This window comes from Liolophura sinensis, chromosome 10, assembly GCF_032854445.1.
Source record: "Liolophura sinensis isolate JHLJ2023 chromosome 10, CUHK_Ljap_v2, whole genome shotgun sequence".
Taxonomy (NCBI): Eukaryota; Metazoa; Mollusca; class Polyplacophora; order Chitonida; family Chitonidae; genus Liolophura; species Liolophura sinensis.
Window position 1 is genome coordinate 21,960,376 of NC_088304.1, and position 9,561 is coordinate 21,969,936.

A 9,561-nucleotide genomic window follows, 5' to 3' on the forward strand; every position below is an offset into this window, starting at 1 on the left:
TACGTATTTTAAAATGAAATAAGACCAACCACTTTTATGGTACAACCAGTAAGGCTTCCAGAACTAATATCCTCAAAAACACTGATAAAGCTGCGCATGCTCTATCCTCGACTGACACTCCAACAAGACAACGATAGGTCCTGTACACTGCAGCTTTCACGCGAAACATTTTACCGAGCAAAGTGGTGATGTCACACGACTGCCTTGAATATTTTCCGGACGTCAACACGTTTGGGATGATCCGGAAAGATGGTTAAAAGCATCTAATTTTTGGTCAACTGACTTTGATCAATGACGACGTCTTCTGGTTGGACTGTTTCCAGTGTATGAGGAGATGAGCTATTGCTGTCATGGCCGCTCTAAGAGGCTACACTAGTTAGTAACTTCCTGTTTATCTACAGTTTATCAGTGTTGTGGGGTAAGGTGGGGTATTGATAAAGGTCGCTTTATCAGTGAAGTGGGGTGGGGTGGGGGTATTCATGAAGGTTATTTTGTCATTTTTGTCGGGTGGGTGGGGTGTTGATGGTCATTTGATCAGTTCTGTGGGGTGGTGTAGGGTATTGATGAATTTTATCAGTGTTCTTGAGTGGGTTATTGATGAAAGTCATTTTATCAGTGTTCTGGGGTGGGGTATTGATGAAGGTCATTTTTTCAGTGTTGTGTGGTGAAGTGGGGTATTGATGAAGGTCACTTTTTCAGTGTTGTGGGGTGGAGTGGCGTATTGAAGAAGGTCATTTTATCAGTGTTGTGGGGTGATTGCATTATTGATGAAGCTCATTTTATCAGTGTTGTGCGGTGATTGCAGTATTGATGAAGCTCCTTTTATCAGTGTTGTGCGGTGATTGCAGTATTGATGAAGCTCATTTTATCAGTGTTGTGCCGTGGGTGGGGTATTGGTGAAGCTCATTTTATCAGTGTTGTGCGGTGGGTGGGGTATTGGTGAGGCTCATTTTATCAGTGTTGTGCGGTGGGTGGAGTATTGATGAAGCTCCTTTTATCAGTGTTGTGCGGTGGGTGGGGTATTGATGAAGCTCATTTTATCAGTGTTGTGCGGTGGGTGGGGTTATTGATGAAGCTCCTTTTATCAGTGTTTTGCGGTGGGTGGGGTGTTGGTGAAGCTCCTTTTATCAGTGTTGTGCGGTGGGTGGGGTATTGATGAAGCTCCTTTTATCAGTGTTGTGCGGTGGGTGGGTATTGATGAAGCTCCTTTTATCAGTGTTGTGCGGTGGGTGGGGTATTGATTAAGCTCCTTTTATCAGTGTTGTGCGGTGGGTGGGGTCTTTTATCAGTGTTGTGGGGTGAGGAGGGGTGAGGAGGGGCGAGGTAGGGTACTGATGAAGGTCATTTTATCAGTGCTATGGAGTGGGGTGGGGCATTGATAATGGTCATGTAGCGTTCATCATAACTTGTTGGACTGGACATGACTTAGAAGTGACACGTGGTGCGCTACAACCGAAATGATTTTTTTTCATTTTCAGTATTGCATTTATTCATTTGTGTTTTAAGGATTAAACCGTTAGAACAACACCTGTGAAGAAACAGCTACACATACAATTTCAGAACATCTATTAAATTACGCATTAAATAAGAGATATACATACATAATATATTTGACTCAGTAAGTTCAAATAAGCACATACCTTTGTTGTTCTGTAACAGGGAGTACAGAAGAAGCAAATAAGCTTGTTTAAATAACTTTCCTTGGTCCTTAGCAAAGAGGTATATCAGGGGTAAATATGCCAGTTTACATACCTTTGTTTATCTTTAGCAAGAAGTGTATCAGGGGCAGATATGCCAGTATAAATACCTTTGACTTTAGCAAGAAGTATACAGGTGCAAATATGCCAGTTTAAATACCCTTGTTTGTCTTTGGCAAGAAGCATACAGGGACAAATTTGCTTATTTAAATACCTAGGCGGTTGGCAAGGAGTCAGGAGTAAATAAGTCAGGAGTAAATATGCCAGTATAAATATCTTTGTCTTTAGCAAGAATTATACAGGGACAAATATGCCAGTTTGCATACCTCTGTTTGTCTGTAGCAAGAAGTATATCAGGAGCAAATATGCCAGTATAACTAACTTTGTCTTTAACAAGAAGTAGGGCAGGGGCAAACATGCCACTTTAAATATCTTTGTTGGTCTTGAACGTCAGCATGGGCAAGTAAGCCTGTTTTAATACTTTTGCTGTCCTTTAGCAAGAAGTACATCTGGGGGAAATAAGTCTCTTTCAGTTTCTTTGCTGTTGTTTGCCAAAGAGTGCAGCAGTTCATTAGGAACTCATGGAAACGACTAAACGTGAAGGTGTGGGTAAGTCGAATATCCCGTCCCACAGTCTTCGTTCACATCACCGTCATCATCGGCCTCGCCTGACTTCCCGTCCTCGCCGTAGAAATCTGAGTTATCATACACACTGTTGTCAGTCCACGATATCAGAGGCTGGCGTCTGCACTGTGGAACTAGCCTTGTCAGGAGGACACTGTCCACGGGTACACTATAATCAGTACTCGCCCGTACAGCCGAGACGAGGTTTCCCCGCTGAATACTGAACTGTATCAAGGCGTTTGTTGGCAGATGCAGGGTATCTATGGGCAGGCTTTCCTGAAGTGTGATATCGTTGTTTGACAACTGACCAACCGCCTGCTCTCGTCTGTAAATGAAAAAGTGAAAATAAAAACGAAATGGAAATGAAAACGCTTGATAAACATCTAGAAATCGAAGAAACACATACACGTTTAATCTGTAAACCGATGGAACAGTGTAATATTAAACTAACAGAACAAAAAAACCTTAATTGTGGACAGGAAATTGGAGTTGATTCCATTTTCTTTTGGACTTTTTGGACAATAAACGGCCATGGACCACGTATATATTATATTAAAGGCAGACCATCTGTGGTATTTCTGACCTTAGGCAAATTAAGTCTTCATTATTGCTTCACCATAGTCGACGTGTACAGAAAATCTCGGGTAAGATTATGAGGTTAAGTCCTAGAACAGTGAGGTCGCCTGTTCAAATCCATTTCTCGCTGGTAGTTTCTTCTCGGCTCCCGGATCTATAAACCTTCTTGTCGTTATATTGTTGAGGACTGACACGCCATGAAGCATCAAAAGGACCGTAAATATTTGAGTGTAACCAGCATGTGCAAAACCCAGTCCGATGGAAACTTACTTGACGATTCCATGCAGGCAAGCGACGATGACTATATTCACAATGACCACGAACAGTCCGCATGCTGCAATCACCAAAATTATCCCTACGGAAAATGAGCTGATCTCGTTTAGATCTAAAAAACAAGAACATCGACAATGATTCAGTACAGAATACCCATTTCCGCTAATTATTTCCCTACATTCTCCTAGTCTTAACACTGCAGCCTGTTCTTGACCGTCTGGCCGTGATTGTCGGTTAGTCTTACCGTAATCACCCTGTAGCACCCACCACTCCCCGGTGACTCTGCAACATTCCCGTGATTACCTTGAAGCCTTCTCGTCACTTGCCCGTAGCCTTCTGGTCATTACCGTGTAGCCTTGCCCTGGTTACCCTGTAGCCTTCGCGTCATTTTCCTCTAGCATGCCTCTGATTACCTATGGCCTTCCCATCATAACCCTGAAGTTTTCCCGTCATGACCTTGTAGCCTGCCCGTGAGTTAAGTGTAGCCTTCTCGTCATTACCATCTAGGCTACATCTGGTTATCCTGTAGCCTGCCCTTTAGTACATGCAACCTTGTCTTCATTACCCCGTAGGTTACATCTGGTTATCCTGTAGCATGCCCGTTAGTACATGTAGTCTTTTCGTCATTACCCTGTAGGTTACATCTGATTATCCTATAGTCTGCCCGTTAGTACCCTGTAGCCTTCTAGTCATTACCCTGTAGGTTACATCTGTTTATCCTGTAATCTGACCGTTAGTACCCTGTAACCTTCTCGTCATTACCCTGTAGGTTACATCTGATTATCCTATAGTCTGCCCGTTAGTACCCTGTAGCCTTCTAGTCATTACCCTGTAGGTTACATCAGTTTATCCTGTAATCTGACCGTTAGTACCCTGTAGCCTTCTCGTCATTACTCTACATCTGGTTATCCTGTAGCCTGACCCCTTGTACCCAGCAGCCTTCTCGTCATTACCTTGTAGGCTGCATTTGGTTATCCTGTAGCCTGACCACTAGTACAATGTAGCCTTCTCGTCATTACCCCGTAGGTAGGGGCCTCAATGGCTCTGTTGGTTAGCGCGCTAGTGCAGCGTAATGATCCAGAAGCCTCTCACCAATGCGGTCGCTGTGAGTTCAAGTCTCTCCGGCCGTAAGTGGGAAAGTCTGCCAACAACTTAAGGATGGTCGTGGGTTTCCCCGGGCTCTGCCTCGTTTCCTCCCACCATAATGGTTGCCGCCGTTGTATAAGTGAAATATTCTTAAGTACGGCGTAAAACACCAATCAAATAAATAACAAATATAAATTACCCTGTAAGCTACATCTGCTTATCCTGTAGCCTGACCAGTCAGAAGACTGTAGCCTTCTCTTGATTACACGTTAGCTTGGCCGTCATTACCATAGATCCTGCCCGTGATTACCCTGTAGCCATTTCTTGATTGAACAAATAAATCAAAAAACAAATAAATGAATGAATGAAGGGTTCATTTAACCCGACGTTAAGAAACGTAATTGTAATATTTACCGCTGTTGCTCATTTTGCTCAAACAAGGCTTGCTCGTTGACATGTTACATGGTAACACTGGACACAAATCTGTAACAAAGACATTCATAGGCTGTGTTATTGTTTCTCCCAACAATAAACCGGTCGCTGTCGTATGAGGGAAATGCCTTTGAAGATACAACAAAATGAACAAATAAATTTGTCACTTTGAAAAGAAAGAAAAACGTAGACAAACAGCCAGTTTTTATAGTAGGCCTACTACCTATGGCTATGGAAACTACATTTACTATTTCCACGGGGTACTGGTGACAGTCACGTTAAAATATTAAATTAGTTGACATAATACTGCGGAGAAGAATGCTTTGTTATGGATCTTACGCCACTTCAGTACTATTTCAGACATGTCGAGATTTGACAAAGATGGACTGCCGCGTACGGCATATGGCTTCAGTTCTCACTGAGCCGACTTCATAGCGCATTGCATAAAATCAGACTTTTCCTGATCGATATCCAGATGTGAAAGAGATATGCGATATACGACGCTATTAAACCTCAAACTAATGATCCCGATACTGTTCAGACAACAATCAGTGTTCTGTAGCTATACATGATACTGTTCACACAACAATCATTCTGCTGTAGCTATACCATATAGAGTTAAAAAAACAATCATTCTGCTGTAGCAATACTTGATACGCTTCACACAACAATCATTCTGCTGTAGCTATACCAGATACTGTTCACACAACAATCATTCTGCTGCAGCTATACTATACAGAGTTAAAAAAAAAAATCATTCTGCCGTAGCAATACTTAATACGCTTCACACAACAATCATTCTGCTATAGCTAAACCAGATACGGTTCACACAACAAACATTCTGCTATAACTATACATGATACTGTTCACACAACAGTCATTCTGCTGTAGCTATACATGATACTGTTCACACAACAATCATTCTGCTGTAGCTATACCTGATACTGTTCACACAACAATCATTCTGCTGTAGCTATACCTGATACTGTTCACACAACAATCATTCTGCTGTAGCTATACCTGATACTGTTCACACAACAGTCATTCTGCTGTAGCTTTACCTGATACTGTTCACACAACAATCATTCTACTGTAGCTATACCTGATACTGTTCACACAACAATCATTCTGCTGTAGCTATACCAGATACGGTTCACACAACAATCATTCTGCTGTAGCTATATCTGATACTGTTCACACAACAATCATTCTGCTCTAGCTATACCTGATACTGTTCACACAACAGTTATTCTGCTGTAGCAATACCTGATACTGTTAACACAACAGTCAGTGTGCTATAGCTATACCAGATACGGTTCACACAACAATCGTTCTGCTACAACTATACATAATACTGTTCACACAACAGTCATTCTGCTGTAGCTATACCTGATACTGTTCACACAACAATCATTCTGCTGTAGCTATACCAGATACAATTCACACAACAATCATTCTGCAATAACTATACATGATACTGTTCACACAACAGTCATTCTGCTGTAGCTATACATGATACTGTTCACACAACAATCAATTTGCTGTAGCTATACCTGATATTGTTCACACAAGAATCATTCTGCTGTAGCTATACCTGATACTGTTCACACAACAATCATTCTGCTGTAGCTATACATGATACTGTTCACACAACAATCAGTGTGCTGTAGCTATACCTGATACTGTTCACACAACAGTCATTCTGCTGTAGCTTTACCTGATACTGTTCACAGAACAATCATTCTGCTGTAGCTATACCTGATACTGTTCACACAACAGTTATTCTGCTGTAGCAATTCCTGATACTGTTAACACAACAATCAGTGTGCTGTAGCTATACCTGATACTGTTCACACAACAATCATTCTGCTGTAGCTATACATGAGACTGTTCACACAACAATCAGTGTGCTGTAGCTATACCTAATACTGTTCACACAACAATCATTCTGCTGTAGCTATATCTGATACTGTTCACACAACAATCATTCTACTGTAGCGATACCTAATACTGTTCACACAACAATCATGCTGTTGTAGCTATACATGATACTGTTCACACAACAATCAGTGTGCTGTAGCTATACCTGATACTGTTCACACAACAATCATTCTGCTGTAGCAATACCTGATACTGTTCACACAACAGTTATTCTGCTGTAGCAATACCTGATACTGTTCACACAACAGTTATTCTGCTGTAGCAATACCTGATACTGTTAACACAACAATTAGTGTGCTGTAGCTATACATGATACTGTTCACACAACAATCATTCTGCTGTAGCAGTACCTGATACGGTTCACACAACAATCAGTGTGCTGTAGCTATACATGATAATGTTCACACAACAGTTATTCTGCTGTAGCTATGCCTGATACGGTTCACACAACAATCATTCTGCTATAACTATACATGATACTGTTCACACAACAGTCATTCTGCTGTAGCTATGCCTGATAATGTTCACACAACAATCATTCTGCTGTTGCTATACCAGATACGGTCACACAACAATCATTCTGTTGTAGCTTTACCTGATACTGTTCACACAACAGTTATTCTGCTGTAGCAATACCTAATACTGTTCACACAACAATCTTTCTTGCTATAGCAATACCAAATACTGTTCACACAACAATCATTCTGCTGTAGCAATACCTAATACTCTTCACACAACAATCATTCTGCTGTAGCTATACCTGATACGGTTCACACAACAATCATTCTGCTGTAGCAATACCTGATACTGTTCACACAACAATCATTCTGCTGTAGCTATACCTGATACGGTTCACACAACAGTTATTCTGCTGTAGCTATACCTGATACTGTTCACACAACAGTTATTCTGCTGTAGCTATACATGATGCTGTTCACACAACAATCATTCTGCTGTAGCAATACCTGATACTGTTCACGCAACAATCAGTGTGCTGTAGCTATACATGATACGGTTCACACAACAGTCATTCTGCTATAGCTATACCTGATACTGTTCACACAACAGTCATTCTGCTGTAGCAATACCTGATACTGTTCACGCAACAATCAGTGTGCTGTAGCTATACATGATACTGTTCACACAACAGTCATTCTGTTGCAGCTATACATGATACTGTTCACACAACAATCATTCTGCTGTAGCAGTAACTGATACGGTTCACACAACAATCAGTGTGCTGTAGCTATACATAATACGGTTCACACAACAGTCATTCTGCTATAGCTATGCCTGATACGGCTCAAACAACAGTCATTCTGTTGTAGCTATACCTGATACGGTTCACACAACAATCGTCCTGCTTTAGCAATACCTGATACTGTTCACACAACAGTTATTCTGTTGTAGCTATACCTGATACTGTTCACACAACAATCATTCTGCTGTAGCTATACCTGATACGGTTCACATAACAATTAGTGTGCTGTAGCTATACATGATACTGTTCACACAACAGTCATTCTGCTATAGCTATACTTGATACTGTTCACACAACAGTCATTGTGCTGTAGCTATACCTGATACGGTTCACACAACAGTCATTCTGATGTAGCAATACCTGATACTGTTCACACAACAGTTATTCTGCTATAGCTATACCTGATACTGTTTACACAACAATCATTCTGCTGTAGCTATACCTGATACTGTTCACACAACAATCATTCTGCTGTAGCTATACATGAGACTGTTCACACAACAATCAGTGTGCTGTAGCTATACGTAATACTGTTCACACAACAATCATTCTGCTGTAGCTATATCTGATACTGTTCACACAACAATCATTCTACTGTAGCGATACCTAATACTGTTCACACAACAATCATGCTGCTGTAGCTATACAGGATACTGTTCACACAACAATCAGTGTGTTGTAGCTATACCTGATACTGTTCACACAACAATCATTCTGCTGTAGCAATAGCTGATACTGTTCACACAACAGTTATTCTGCTGTAGCAATACCTGATACTGTTCACACAACAGTTATTCTGCTGTAGCAATTCCTGATACTGTTAACACAACAATCAGTGTGCTGTAGCTATACATGATACTGTTCACACAACAATCATTCTGCTGTAGCAGTACCTGATACGGTTCACACAACAATCAGTGTGCTGTAGCTATACATGATAATGTTCACACAACAGTTATTCTGCTGTAGCTATGCCTAATACGGTTCACACTACAATCATTCTGCTATAACTATACATGATACTGTTCACACAACAGTCATTCTGCTGTAGCTATACCTGATAATGTTCACACAACAATCATTCTGCTGTTGCTATACCAGATACGGTCACACAACAGTCATTCTGTTGTAGCTTTACCTGATACTGTTCACACAACAGTTATTCTGCTGTAGCAATACCTAATACTGTTCACACAACAATCTTTCTTGCTATAGCAATACCAAATACTGTTCACACAACAATCATTCTGCTGTAGCAATACCTAATACTCTTCACACAACAATCATTCTGCTGTAGCTATACCTGATACGGTTCACACAACAATCATTCTGCTGTAGCAATACCTGATACTGTTCACACAACAATCTTTCTTGCTATAGCAATACCAAATACTGTTCACACAACAATCATTCTGCTGTAGCTATATCTGATACTGTTCACACAACAATCATTCTACTGTAGCGATACTTGGTAATGTTCATACAACAATCATGCTGCTGTAGCTATACAGGATACTGTTCACACAACAATCAGTGTGCTGTAGCTATACCTGATACTGTTCACACAACAATCATTCTCCTGTAGCAATACCAGATACTGTTCACACAACAGTTATTCTGCTGTAGCAATACCTGATACTGTTCACACAACAGTTATTCTACTGTAGCAAT